The 15,289-nt window shown below is 47.6% G+C and overlaps 1 long non-coding RNA gene across 1 annotated transcript; it reads left to right on the forward strand.

Annotated features, from left to right (window-relative positions):
- The first annotated feature begins 379 nt into the window (after positions 1-379).
- LOC120765757 (uncharacterized) lies at positions 380-9,707 on the forward strand. Its single transcript, XR_005704506.2, has 3 exons — positions 380-527; positions 5,144-5,319; positions 9,593-9,707. It is a non-coding gene; the product is annotated as an uncharacterized LOC120765757 (long non-coding RNA).
- The last annotated feature ends 5,582 nt before the right edge of the window (positions 9,708-15,289 follow it).

The raw sequence follows: 15,289 nt of genomic DNA on the forward strand, positions 1-15,289 counted from the left end.
TTGACAAAACTGTCTCCATGAAAGTCCTTGGAGGGGATCTGTCAGGCAAATGTGAAATTCATACTGTTAAGGCGACAGCTCTGTGATAGCTCTGGAAATAATAATGCAATGTGTTGTGGTTTTTTTTTCCTTTCATTTCCCTGTATGTTTAGTGGACTGCAGAAATGAAACTCCTCACAACGCAGCTGAGCTCCTCCTTCCTTGGCTGCACTGCATAATAGGCTGTCTGGGACAAATGGCAGAGGTATTTGGAAATAACTGAGCAACAACTTGCCTTTCCTCCCCCACAAAAAGGCATCTCAGGGAGCCAGTTCACTCACAGCTGGGGCAGAACCTGCTGGTTCAAGCTGCTGTGCCCCACTCCCACTGCTGCTGCCTGCTGGGGATGCTGGTCCTGTGCCATCCAGGGGATCCTTTCAGCCTCCTCATCTCTCCATGCAAAAAGCAAGTGGGTGAGGGTCCACTCCCCAGAAGAAGGAGGATTTTTTCCACCTCATGGCCTTGCAATGTTTTCTCAACATCACTAGGTCAGGATGTTTCCTCTTCTGCTGTCTTTGCTCTTGGCCTCTCATTTTTTTGTGTGTGTTTTGGGTTTTTTCCTTTGTTTTTAACAGGCTCTAAGCTGTTAAGCAACATCAGTATCCTTTGTTCAGTCAGGGGCTTTGCAAGCTGGATGCAGGATCCCTCCTTGCTTCTCACTCTCTCTGGTTTTGCCCATTGTCTCAACTGATTCCTGGCTGTTCTGGTGGGTTTCAAACTGCCTTACTCAGGTCCACAGGTCTGACTGCAGAGCAGTCACGCTTCTCTGGACCCAGCCCTTTTTCCTCATCCCTCACCTGGCAGTGACTCAGAGGACTTGTTCCCAAGCTCTGGCTGTGGGTGTCAGAATGTGACACACAGCAGGGCTGGGCAGGGCTGCAGCAGGACACCACAGATCTAAGCTCTCTAAGCTCTCCTGACCTCTTTCACCACCCCTCTCCTTGCACTTAATCATACAGGAGATCAGTCTGAAGGAGATTCTCAGTCATACTCTTGTCCCAAAATGGCTTTTTTCACCCTGTGTGCAAGAGGCTGATCCTCACACAGAGTTGAGGTATTTGGTTTATTTACAGTTGTGCACAAAAAGAGGTGCTGGGTGGCAAATCCACAGAGCAGCAACTATCAAAAGTTGTCACTATTTATACACAAATAAAGGCATTAATGTTCAATGGCTACAAGCCACAGAGTTCTCTTGTTAACTAGTATTTTATCTTCTATTGTTTAAATGATTCTTCACTTCTTTTGCTCATTAGTGCTCATGCTCAGTCTTTCTCTTCTTTTGAGTCAGTGAGTGTTTTGGGTTGGTGGGCGGTCAGTCAGTGGTTGTGATCTCCCCTTGCCAAAATTACCCATTCCTGATTTGATGAGCGGGCCTTGCTTTGTTCCTTGCTATCTGGTATTATCTTAGTTTATTCACCAAGTGTCCTTGGTTTGTTAGTTCAGCAGTAAGTTATGAGTTATGCCAGGCTGCAGTTGATACATTATCTCAAGTTTCTTCTTCTTCTTCTTCTTTTTTTTATTTTTTTTTTCCTTCCTACAGCTGCTGCAATTACTGAGATACATTAAACATAATTTATCTTTTAGGGAGTTATTCATCATTTCCTCCAGTTGAGGCTATGAAGCCACAACAGCACTCAAAAGCCTCATTTTTTATGAACATCACATGTTTTCCCGAAATTAATCACAGGGATGACTGGCAAGTCAATTGCTTTATGATTTTTTTCAAATGCAAATATTCAGTGCTGCAATTAAGACAAAGCATAATAAGGTTAGCATTAAGAGAACAACAGTAGGGTGAAGTAGCCTACTGAAAATCCCTGTAAGCTGTTGTGACCATCTGAAAATAGTGTCCCACCACCGAAGTTCTGCCGGAATAGCTGCACCTTTCCACCTGCTGTCAGATTTCCCCACCTGAATGCTAAGATGGTCTGGCTCTGCTCATCCTCCAGAATGCAGAAGAAAGCATCTTTTAAATCCAAAGGAGTCAAAGGATTATTTGTCCATGGTTATTTGTTTTATTGCTCTTAAATCCTGTACCAGCTTATACTGCTGAGAACGAGGCTTCTTTGCTGGTGTCTGATTCAGACTGATCCTCTCCAAGCAGCATTCAGGATGTCATTCTCTGGTTCCTCTGAACTCTGGTTCATTATTAAACAGATTCTAGCCTTCCATGCCTTTTGTTGTAAGATACATAGAGGTTTCTGAAAAAGGTTTTCAGGAATTTAACTTGCAGAGTACCTCTTGTCCTAACAATTGAAGGGGACATCCTGGCATCCATTCAGAAACTCGTGAGTTAGTTTAGTGTCTCCAGCTGTGCATTCTGTGGGTTGTAAGAATGGGTGTGAAGCTCATTTCCCCATTACCCCAACAATCAGAACTGTAACTTTACTTAGCAGACCCTTGCAGTGAGTTATTACCGAATGTCTGGCTCCCCTATCCACTAGAAATGCCTGGCTTCAGCTGATGTATTATCTTAAATTTCTGTCTTCCATTCTTTTTCTATAGCTGCTGCAATTACTGAGACATGCCAAACATAATTGATCTGTTTGGGAGACGTACATCAATACTAGTGATTAGCTTATGAATTTTCAGCAGCGCCTTTGTTACGTTTTCAGTTCAGCTTTAATGACCAGGACTATGTTGCAAAAAAAGAAGGAACTCTGAGCAGCTTCACTTGCTGTGACTTGTGAAATCAGGGTTCTCATTTCTCCACATGTCAAGAGTTTGGTTCTCTTATTTCCTCCTGCGAACAGCAAAATAAAAACTTGACCCCCTTTGTGGGAAATGTTTTAGTGTAAGGCATTGAAAACAGTTTTTGTGTTTATTTAATGATTTATAACAGCTTGTTTCCCTGGCAGTACAGTTCTACAGATTAACACAAGAGAGATTTTTAAAACAGACTAAGCAGAATTTCATTCAAATCTGAGAGTGCAGAGTATGTTTTGAAATAATTTTATTGAACAGAAAAATGGAGCATGATGCAAAAGATGAATGACCAAGCATTTGTCAAAGCCATTTCACATTATAATTAAAAATAAAAGTTAAAAAAAAAAAATCAAAATACAGTGTAAATGCACTAGCTGGCAGGATCATTCTGTGACATAAACCACTAGGAAAAATCCCTAATCATAAAATTATACAGATATTATACTGGATGTTGTCTAGTCAAACCTTATAAATCAAAGTGATTCAGACTGTGTTGCCTCGGGCTTTATCCCAGTGAGTCTTGAAAATCCCCAGGTATGGAAATTCCACACAATGAAATTCATTTAAATGATTGACTACTGACTTTTTTTTTTCCTTCTTCATGTCTGGTTGGATGTACCTGCCATGTTTCAGCTTCCAATGTCTCTTATTCCCCGTCCCTTGTGCATCTCTGCACAGAGCTCAGTGCCACCCCCTCAGCCAGAGGTGCTGGGGGGCTGCTACAACCCCACCACCCCTCCCCAGTGTCCTGGCTGTGGCTGGGACAGAGTTAATTTTCTTCCTGGTAGCTGGTGCAGAGCTGTGTTTTGAAGAATAGCGTTGATAACTACACAGATGTTTCTACTGTTTACCCTCGGTCAAGGACACTTCAGTTTCCCGTGCTCAAAACTCCAGGAGGGAGCAGAGCTGGGATGGCCAAAGGGATATTCCGTACCATGGAATGCCATGCTCAGGGTTTACATGGGTAGAGTTAGCCAGAGGGGTCCTATAGCTGATAGGGGACAGGCTTGGCATCAGTCAAGGGGTGGTGAGCAACGGTGCTGTGCATCACTTGGGCTTTATTTTTAAAAAATTCTGTTAGTAATTAATACAATAATATTTTACTTGTTCCAATTATTCAACTGTTCTGATCCCAACCCAGAGGTTTTTTTGTGATTCTCCTCCCTATCCCACTGGCGGGGGGGGGTGATAGGTGAGTGAGTAATTGCTGTTTCTAAGTGGAGGAGCTTTGCAGTTCCAGTGTAAATCTGCTTCAGCACAAGCTAATGGAGACAAAAACCAGCATGTGCCACATGGTGGGAAGGAGGAATGGGAAGGTCAGAGAGAAAATATAACTGGGGGAGGGTGCATGAAGGGGTCTGAAAAATACGACATCAGTGGGCAGAATGCTCTCCATGGTTCAGAGCAGAGAGAGGCACTTAAACCAGAGCCATTCTCTTTAGTTCCTGAGCCTTGTTCTTCTCTAGTAAGGGAGGAGCTATAGGGAATTGCGTAATTTGTTGTGTATGAACACTTCCACCTTTTCCTGCAAATGCCTCAGGTGTATTTGTCTGCTGTTTGACTTGGCTGAAGTTTGGGTCACAGTGTTTGACATGCAGGTTTCATCCTTACAATGACAGGGGCAATCCTGAAGAGGGTGAAGAGTGGGATGAAATCAGTCCTTGCTCATGTGAGTGGTCATCACTGTGTGGCTTCTTGTCAGTCACAAAGAGGGAGCCAAGAGTGCAATTCATCTGTGTGTGGTTGGCTGAGGCCTGATTGCCTTATGTAAACTGGATATTGTAATTAAGGGGATCTTTTTCCAGTACTAAAATACCTGAAATTTGAGAGATCTAAATCACTTGAAGTGGTGGGAACTGCTGACATCACCAATACCACGGTAATCCCAAGTGCATTGGACTATCCAGATAATGGGTTTTCTGCAGTCTCAGGGCCTTCCTACCCTCTCTTAGTGGATTGTGTCCTCTTCAGCTGTGTGCAGAGACTTGCAGTCCCTGTTACCCACTCACTGCCTGGGGGCTTTCCCTTCTTCCAGCTTTCCTACACATTTGTTAGGCATCAAGCTTTCTGGGCAGAGGGGTGTTTCAGACTGTGCAGGGCAGACACGAGAGGTTCAGGTAGAACACCACAAAGAATTTCTTTACTGAAAGGGTTGTTAAGCATTGGAAGGGGCTGACCAGGGAGGTGATGGTGCTCAAGAAATAACTGCATGTGGCACTCAGTGCCATGGTTCAGTTGATAGAGTGGTATGTGGTCAAAGGCTGGACTCAGTCCTGGAGGTCTTTTCCAACCTAATTGATTCTGTGATTCTGTGATTTGTTAGATTTCAAGCATTCTGGGCAGAGGGGGTGGTTCCGACTGTACAGGGCAGACAGTATCTCTCCTGTTTTTACTACAGTGATCCTTCCTTCCATCTGCCCTCTTCCCTTGTGTGATGCTGGTGCAGTTCTCCCCACCTGGAAGTGTGCACCCCACCTTGGAGGCAGGCACATGGAGCTCATCATCCTGGAGACCCTGATCCCTGACCACCAGGGGGAATTGCAGGAAGCAAAGGGACCAGACCCAGCTGTCAAGGTTGGTGTATGAGGACTCCAGTGGCTTCTCTGGTGGACAGAAGCGTTTCCTGCACTTGGGTGTTGAGCAGTGGTTTAAACCATAGGAACAGGATAGGAACATGAGGATCTTCTGGACTGCAAATTTGGTGGTCATCAGAAGTGATTGTGGTAGTGGGTAAAGCAAAGTTGAGATGTTCTGCTTGAGAGGCACGGAAGAGACTGTGGTTTCAGTTGATGCTTTTTCAGAGGTTTTAGTAAATATACAAACCTAATGAGGTAGAAACTTCGCTTTAACTTTTAAACAGATATTTATGCTTCTTTTCTGCTTTAAACAAAATATTTCCTTATTTCTCATAAATATTTATAGAGAGTCCTGTAGCTAGTCCCAGCTTCATGTGAATTCCCAGGCCGGTTACTTTTGGCCAGAGCAACAATATTCACCTGAAAATGCTGTAACTGTTGGCTCTGATCACAAACTCTCTGTGCTGGTGTGTTTGCCAAAGCCATTTTGGCTGTCTGGACACTGAATCTTGACCTAGGGCTTTTCCTTTTTTACACTATGAAAGCCTCCACTCCTGGCCCAGGGGTAGCTTAAAAAGAATGTCTAAAGCAAGGCAGTCAGTCTGAAGTCAGTTCAGGAAATGACATCTGAACTCCCTCTTTGTTGTTGTCCATGGTCTGAGTTTGTTTTCAATTACATGTTGCATTTTTTTATTTCTTCAGAAAATGATAAAATTTCCTGCTGTAGAGGGGCTAGTTGGTACAAACTTCACTGGAAAAAAAAAAAAAAAAAGTGTAAAGATTTGCTGAGAAGCAACAAAGAACCTAATCCACCAACAGCTGATAGGGTATTTTTCCATCTCCAAATTTCAAAGTAATCAGAAGCAAAAACTGAAGTAATGTATCAAAAGGGAAAGAAGAGCTTTAACTGTGCAATGGATTGGACACTTCCCCAAAGCAAACTCCACACAGGAAGATTCCCAAAATTAATTAAATAACTCCAATGAGTAGAAGCTATCAAAAAGGGGAAGAGGAAAAAAAAAAGAAGAAAAATATCCCTCCTCAAAGACAGGGACCATTTCTTCAATTTATATAGGACAATGTGACTAAGAATTATGACCTTGTTATCTAGAGTATTAAACCTATTTGTTCAAGGAGTATTGAAATCTGTTAATGATCATCACGATGATGGTATTTAAACAGGTGTCATCGGGACATTTACAAGTAGTGATATCTTTCTCTAATAATTTTTCTACTTCCTTAGTTTCTGATAATGAAATAGAAAAGCGATATCTGTTACAGATAAGGCAAATACAAGCAGTTTCTCACAGCTGTTTAGCATTGAAACATTGCTATTTGGGTGGGGCAGGGTGAGTCTGAAACCTAAAACACAGCATGTAGCATTTGATTGTCCATGAACTGCTCAGGCACACCTGGCTTTGCATGACCTTCCTCCTGTCTGTCACATTAATCTTGTTACATTAAAAATTACAGACATGAGTTCCTCAATTCACATAAATTACTACTGTCAACAGGAAATTAAATGGTAGGAAAGGATCTGGCAGAACAGTGGTGGAGGATTTTTGTATCCCTCAAGATGAATTAAGCACATGTTTGTGCTTAAATGCAAAAAGATTGAATGAGCAACATCCAGAGCAGACTCCTACTGCCTTAAGTGGTTCTACAAGGACAGTGCAAAGATGTGGCATGGGCTGTTTGCTTACATTTGCCCTGGTGTCCATTGTGTGAGTGTTGGCATAGGGCACCTCACCCCCATGATGCAGCCCCCAGCACCAGCTCTGCTGCCCAAAGGTGGGCCCTGAGTGCTCCCACTACACCAAAATGCTGCAGCATTTCTTATCTCATCAGCCAGTGGAACCTCCCTCCCTCACAGGGAGCAGCCCTGGCTCTGCCATCCCTGCCTCCAGCCAGGGTAACCCTTCCTTGTCCTCATTCCCCCCATGCCAGATCATTCCTTAGTCTGGAATGACCATTGCTAAGTAGTTACAATTTGAATTACCCCTCCTTTGCCATACTAGAAAACAGGTTATGGACTTAATTAATGCTGGCTCTTTGCTATGACATACATCAGTATCTCACTGACACATTCACTTCACTGCAGCAAAACATGAACAGAGGTGCAGACATCAAGCAGTGGGCAGTGAGAGAAGGAAAATGCTTTCCCCATGGCATGGAGTTGAGGAACACAATCAGCGCAGGGGTGGCTCAGGGTGCAGCTGAAGGAGCTGCAGGTTGAGCTCTGGGGGTTGGGAGCCCAAGGCAAGAACTGGCACTGACCCTTTGTCCCTCAAAATTCACCTGTGACACCAGCCAGAGGAAATGAATTGCTTTAAGGATCCAGATGCCTGAGACTCTGCTATGGGAAACCTGAGGTTGAGCTGCCCAAGTCCACAAGCCAAGCCATGTCATCTTGGGAATAAACATGGCATAACAGCATCACGAAATTTGCAGGGCCACATCTGAATTGTGCCAGTTGTGCCCTATAAATGTTCAAGAACTCCAGAAACAGTCTTGTTGGAGTCCAGGGCACGTGGAAAATCCCTTGAACTGCCCTGTTCCTAGCTGGAACCCCAGGAAAGCACTGCCTTTGACCTTAGTCCATGGAAAAAACTTCCAAAACTTAAAGATGGATTAAAAGCACAAAGATTTGAAATAAATAGTAGTTTGGTTTGTCACAGGGTGAAAATTTGTAGTTTTGGGTTTTTAGTATGGAGATAGATGAGAGCAAGATGGAGGATTTTGGGTGATGTCTCATCTTCTTCTTCTTCTACTCCATTTTCTGCTGTGATGATGGCACAGAGACATTGGTAGAATGGGTTTGATGCACAAATTGCGTGTTTAAAATAGGTAGAGATTGTTGGCACAAAACTGTAAATATAGTACATTTTAAGAGTTAATTGGACTAGAAACCGTCACCCTGGTTTTTCTGAGTTTTTTTTAAAGCTTTTTACTTGTTCATAAGATGGAGTCAGTTTCTTTAGTTTCTGCAAAATATTAGGAGCAGTTTTTGCTTTTCTCAGGCATGGGAACATAAACAAACCTTTTGTTTTCATTCCCTGTCCTTTGTTTACACATTTCTAGCCTGAAATTGACAGCTAGTCTGGCCAGTGGGGTGAGGTGTAGTAACCCCAGAAGCCAATCCACAACCATACCCACAAATGTATAAAAATGTAAGATAATAAATAGGCTCTCTCTTGGAGAGCAGCTCTGCACCTGCAGACCTCTTGTCTCCATGTTATTGCTTTGCCTGCCGCTATCACAAGAAACCTTTAACAGACCTTGGAATTCTTTGGTGTTCTTGCCAGCTGTGTTTTCCAGCAAGCTAAGCTAGCATGCAGGTCTTGAGGTAAGAAACTGAATAAACATGTCTAAAGACTAAAAAGCTGCAAGTTCCATTCATCTTTTAAGCCTGGTACCGGACTTTTTGAGAGAGAAAACTCTCAACACAAGTCTTTTTCCAAGGAACAACAGTGATCCCTGACTGATCACATGATGTTTCACTGATGTTTTCTGGCTAAATTACATATATATGAAACAAACCTTAAAACTCTAAATGCAAATTCCTCGGTGGGAAGTTCCTGGGATATAGACATCAGCATCAGTAGCATTAGAAAATTATGGTTGTAATGATATATCCATAAACAAGGAGTACTTGTGCTCTGCTGATCAGGGTGAGGAAGCCTTCCTTTCCTTAGTTTTATTGCATCCCTAATGGAATTAGAGCCAGCCCTGATAGATAAGGGATGTGTTGCATTCCTGCTGAGGTGCCCTGCAATAAAAACAGTGGGAAACTATATCTTAGGTAGTTCTTGAGCCATCATTTTTAGTGTAGTGATAGGAAAGTTTTAAGATAACAACAACAAAATAAAACCACCTTGGTTTTGTCCATGGGATTGTTAGGCAAGGGATCAGATGACTGCACCACTGGACTGGGGTCCTATCCGATGGGAATGTTACATAATACAGAAGGGGAGACTTGAGAAATTTACATTGTTGAAGTTCCTCTGGGTATTTAGGGAAGTCCTGTCTCCCAAAACAAGGTTATTCTGTGTAGAGGAATTTTTAGAAGAGCAAGGCCACAATCTTGTGATGGGAGGTTTGAACAATCCTTGCTACGAGGGAACAGTATAAGGCCTTGTATTTTTCCTATGCTGTTCCTACACTGCCTGAATTAGTGAGAAAGTAGCAAATATAACAACTTATAGGTCCTTCTCACAGATACTTTCTCATTGATGCTAGAAGGCATGTAACAACTTGCTGTCCCTTCTCAGGGATGCTGAAGAGAAATCCTGATGGCAAGACAGAACAAAACTGACCATGCAGCCAAAAGACGTGGACCAATGGACAGTCATTACAGTGTCTGAACGTGAGTTTTAACCAGTCAGCTATTGTTTAGCAGTGCCTGCTTTAGCCTTTAACCACATAAATACTGGCCTTTTAGAACAATAAAGGGAGATCAAACCTAATCACATTGATGTCTGTTTGATACTTGGCTCCTTTCTTGCGACAATTCTGCACTGAAGTCTGACTATCCCTCAGCCCCTCCTCTGCAGGAGGTTCTCAGCTGCCCTCAGCTGGAGCTGTACACAGACATTGGGTTTGTGACAGGGAAGCCATGAACTTTCTGCCATCGTTCTCTGAAAAGACATACACAAAAAAAGGCCCTCCCTGTTCATCCATATGAGCTGTGAGAAGTGGGACTCAGTAAAGAAGGAGAGATTGCTCTAAATCAGTTGCTGGTTATGTGCAGAGCTGCTCTCAGGTCAGTGCTGTAGTCAAAGTGAACAGGGATGCAGGGAGTTCTGGCAAACCCTGCGCTCCAGACCTTTTACATATCACTAATAACCACCAGTTGTTCATTTGTGCTGGAGCTGTAGCTGTGTCCTCTAGCCCTGTTTTTCAGACTGAGCAACCAGTTCCTAAACTAGGTCTAACTATAATGTACTTGCACATGCACATATATCTAAGTGAAGGAAATCAAAAGCTTGATCAGGAAATCATCCGTGTCAGGAGAAAGTACCACAATAAATGTCAGATTCTCTGATCTTTAATATTGGACAATTGCAGAACAACTATGGAGTGTGTCTTAAAAACATAAAAGACAGACTTGATGAGTCACACAGCAGTGACCTGTGAACAGGAGGCAAATATTTGTTTTGCATTCATCTGTGAAAGGGGATTTCTTTCATTTTGCTTTTAACATATCAGCTCCTGCAGCACAGTGAGGGAGAGCTGATTTTCTGTTCTGATTTATTTTTGTAGCTCATCTGAATAAATACTCCTGTAGATACAGTGAGTATTTGGCCTCCTGTGTCTAGATCAGGATTTAATGGTTGCTAGTGGAAGGGTCTTAAAGATCATCTAGTTCCAACTGATGCTCAGTTTCTGAGACCTCTTTCTTATTTCTTTCTATCTCTCTACCTCCACTTTCTTGGTAAATAAAATCCAAGTTAAATAAAATCCATATGTTGTCCTCACATGGTCTCCGTTGCACCTTCATTGTGGCAGAGGCATCTCTCCCTCATGAGCTCATAACACCTGCACAGGGGCCCTTCCAGGCACAAGCATTCCAGGATTCCGTCAGCTCCTTGCTTTCCTTTTCTTCTTACCTCGGCTTCGAGCTGGGAGTGTGCTTGAAAATGTCCAGCAAAGAAGCTTTTGCTGTCTGCTCTGGGAGCCCACACAGCTTTGGGACCTTGTCACCTGAATGTGTCTCTGTCACCCCAAAATGCCTTCCCTGTCCCACTGTCCCTAAGGAAAGTCCCCCTTTCTGCCCATCCTTGGCAGCAGTCTTCTCATCCGTTCTGCCTGTTCTGGATGGTGGGGCAGAGCATGCCGTCAGCGAGTTTGCTGGTGGCACAACTGGGAAGTGTGACTGACACACGAGAGCGTTGTGCTGCCATCCCGAGGGACATGGACAGGGATGGGCTGACAGGAATCTGGCAAAGTTCTGTACAACAAAGTGCCAAGTCCTGCACCCAGGCAGGAATGACTGCTGGCACGGGCACATGCTGGGAGCAGGTGGCTGCAAAGGAGTTTAGTGGAAAGTACCTAGGAGTCTTGGTCCACAGCAAATTCCATACAAACCAACAACACAACATCTCCTTCCAGCAGAGGTGGCTAAGGGCAGCCTGGACTGTATTAGGAAGAGTGTTGCTGGCAGGCTGAGGGAAGGAATCCTTGCGCTCTCCTCAGCAATGGTGAGGACACACCCGAAATGCTGTGTCTCCACTGGAGAGGGGCCTCTGAAAGGCCATGAAAATGATTCACAGGCTGGAGCATCTCTCAGAAGAAGGCAGGCTGAGGGAACTGTGTGGGGGAGAGGCTACAGAAGTCTTCAGGGGAATTTGATGAGGGTCTAGAAATATCTGAAGGGAGGGTGCCAAGAGGACAGAGCCAGCCTCTGACCCAAAAGACAGGACAAGACCCAAGGGCACAAACCGAAACACAAGAGGTTCCCTCTGAGCAGGAGAAAAAGCAACTTTTCCTTTGGAGGGTGAGCAAGCTGGAACGGGGTGCTCAAAGAGGTTGTAGAGCCCAAGGAAATGTTCAAAATCCGTCAGTGCGGACGCGGTCCTGCACAACCCGCTCCGGGCGGCCCTGCCCGAGATGGCACCAGGACCAAGGGCCGGAGCGGGCCGCGGCTGCCCCTCGGCAGGGGACGCCGGGACAAGGAGCCCTCGGCAGCACCCTTGTGGCAGCAGGGACCGAGCCTGGCCCCGGCTGTGTCCCCGGGGCGCCACGCAGGCGACAGGAGACAGCAGGAGGGGCCTCGACGGCATCGCCCTCAACCCCGAGCCCCCTGTTCCATCCTGCTCGGGGCTCGCCCCGCTGCCGCAAGCAAGTGCGGGGCTCCAGCTGTCGCTCAGCCCTGAACGAGCAGTGCCTGCAGGGCAGAGGCTCTTTGGCCCTGGGCTTTCTCCAGCACTTGAGTCTGCAAGGACATTCCCCAGCAGAGCCCGAGCACAGCTGTGGGGCTGTGGGGCTGTGGGGCAAAGGCTGCGGGTGCTCCCCTCGGGCCCTGCTGGAAGCGGGCAAGGGCAGGGCAGAGCCCCAAGGCCCAAGCAAGCGCTGCTTCTGGAGGTGCTGGGAGCGGCCGGGGCGGCAGCGCTAATCTGATGCATTTGAATGTCTCCTCCGATTTTCATGAATCCGGGACTCAGGGGTTGCCCCGGGCCAGGTGCAGCACCTGGGCCTTGGCCTTGTTCAGCCTCGTGAGGCTCTTGTGATCCCACTTGTCAAGCTTGTCCAGGTCCCCGTGCACGGCTCCCTCGTTCCGTGGTACCCCTGCCCTGCTCAGCTTCCCATCCCCTGTAAATGTGCTGAGGGTGAGCTGGATCCGCTGTCTGCGTCATTGGGGAAGCCATGCAAGAGCCCCGGAGCCAAGGCAGAGCCCTGAGGGACACCCCTCATCCCTGTCCTGCAGCTGAACGTGGAGCTGTCACCCACAACTCCCTGGCTGTGTCCGTCTGGCCAGTGGCTCGTGCCCCAAACAGCCTCCAAAGCCAGGGCTCTGCAGGGCGAGGCTGGGGCTGTCGTGTGGGACCGTGTCCAAAGCTTCACAGGGTTCTGGGCACATCAGGGGCTACAAGTGCCCAGATCCAGGGCTGCTCCGTGCCAGTTCCAGTGGGTTGGCTGTTGAAGGGATGTTGGGGATGGCCCTTGGTGACACATGTGCTTGGTGTGCCCTGGGGTGCCCAGTCCCAGGAGAGCTGCTCTCTCAGGAGGAAGCAGCTCCTGGGATGTCTCAGTGCTAGAGCACGACAGAGATGGAGCAGGACAAAGTGAACCCCAACTCCGGTCACCCAGCCTCTTGCCCAGCTGGCCGAACACCAGGCCCTCAGCGGGCACTTGGTGAAGACAGTGGGTGGCTCAGTCCTGCCCCTGTCAGAGACTGAGGGAGAGGGCCTTTTTCAGTGTGGAGGAAGAGTGGGAAATCTGACACGGGTCACGAGCTTTCCCAGTGGGGAGATGTTAGGAGGTACCAAAAGATCACCAACTGGGAAGAATCTCTTCAGCAGGAGCTCTCCCAAGGAGATGGCAGTAGCTGTGAAGAACTCTCCAGCTGGGATGAGTGCAGCATGCAGGAGCTTTCCCAGGGAGAAGCCCGTCACTACCAAGAATTTTCTGACTGGGAAGAATGCATGGAGCAAGGGCTGCACCAAGGAGAAGTCGGCAGCTCCCCAGAACCGTCTGACTGGGAGGACTCTGCTGGCCAAGAGCTTTCCAAAGAGGAAGACTCCATTGGCCAAGAGCTCCCAAGGCAGTGGTAGCAGACCCTCCATGTAGTCCAGTCAGGAAGATGATGGTGACAAAGAGCTTGCTCAGGACATTTGAGAACACGTGTGCATTCACAGCACCCAGGTCAAGCCCTTGCTGCGGGAGAAGGACGTGGGACAAACTGAGCTTCTTTGAGCTGAGTGAAGAAGAAGACGGGGAGCAAGGACGGGGAGTTTTTGCAGACGGGCTCCCAGTGCCTGTCCCTCGGGAGGCCTGGGTTGAGCACGGGGCAGCTGAGCCGTGCCCCAGGGGCCGCTCTGGGCCTCGCCTCCCCACCTGGCAGCCCAGGGCCTCCTCAGAGCACCGCAGCTTGTCTCTGTGTCCCTCACGCCTGGCAGGCGCGCAGGCTAGCTCACTTCTGCACTGCGGCAGTGTGGATCGGTCGGGGTTACAGGCAGGGCAAGTAACTTCCTCCTGGTGGGTTTTTGGTTCCCTACAAAGGCGAGTGGACTTGATGGCATAACGACTGTGGCGACGGAAAAAGGGTCAACTGTCTTGAGCAGGGTAGAAGGTAGTTTATTAAGGGGAGTCCAGCAAAGAGCTCTGCCTCAGACCACTGCTGCCCAGAGAGAGCAGAGATCAAAGCCTTGCAGCGACTTATAAACGGGGGAGGATCCAGGGGTGGTGACAACGGGTCAGCCAACCAGGGAACACAGGGGTGTAACATGGAGTGTCAACTTCTAAACCATTAACAAATCACAGGAGGGGAGGAGGGGATTCCCCGGGCACCAGCCTATCACTCAATGCCTCTCCTGGATCTTTCCAGAATCCAGGGAAGGGTCTTGAAGTGACAGACAGGGCGACCAAGAGGAGAGAGGGGGGATTGACAGGGACAGGTGCAGGGGAGAAATGATTGGCATAAAACGTTATATAACCAACTCATAAGGGGGAAAACTATTACAGAACACAGGGGAGTACAGTGGACTGAACCATTACAAAAATAACGTATAAATCTTACAAAAATAACTTAATAACTTAATAAAACAACTCTCGCACCACTACAGTGGCTCCTCTGCCTTCGAGGAGCAGGGGACGGGGCAGGGCCACAGAGCCCGGTGCCTGCCCCGCTCGGCTGCTGCTTGTGCTTTTCCCAGCCGGGAGCCCAGGCCCTCAGGGAGCAGCCGGCTCCCCCCAAGAAACGCCGGTCCCGCTTCAGGCGGGCGCTGCGGGCGCTGTTCTGCCGCTCCTGCCTGAGGCCGCAGCCGGACAATCGGTGCCCGCTGCCAGCGCCAGGACGGGCCCTGCGGCTGGCGGCTGGCCCCGAGCCTGCCCACAGCCTGCCCGGTGTCACACGGGCTGCCTCCGATGGCCAGGTGTCACGGACAGCAGCTCCTTGTCGGGACAATGGCCTGGCCGAGGTTTAGGGCTTGAGAGGCGCCAGCGATGTCAGAGCCGAGGGCAGGTGCACAAAGCCTGGGGAGAAGGAGCTCCTGCTCAGAGGGGACACCAAGGATGCAGAAGTGACAGCCACAAGGACACTTGGCAGAACTTCCCAGATGAGGGTGAAACTCATAAAGCCAACTCAGCAACTGTGCTGAAATCGGCTCCAGCTGGGACCAAAGCTTGGTGTCTGTGCTGGAGCTGGAGCCCAAACCCAGCCTGGGCTGGATTATTTCTCTTTTCTCCCATTCCAACCCTTCCCAAGCTCCTGGCAGAGGGAAGAGGGAGAAGAGGGAAGGGAGAAGACT

The sequence above is a fragment of the Hirundo rustica genome, chromosome 2 (assembly GCF_015227805.2).
Source record: "Hirundo rustica isolate bHirRus1 chromosome 2, bHirRus1.pri.v3, whole genome shotgun sequence".
NCBI classification, from domain to species: domain Eukaryota; kingdom Metazoa; phylum Chordata; class Aves; order Passeriformes; family Hirundinidae; genus Hirundo; species Hirundo rustica.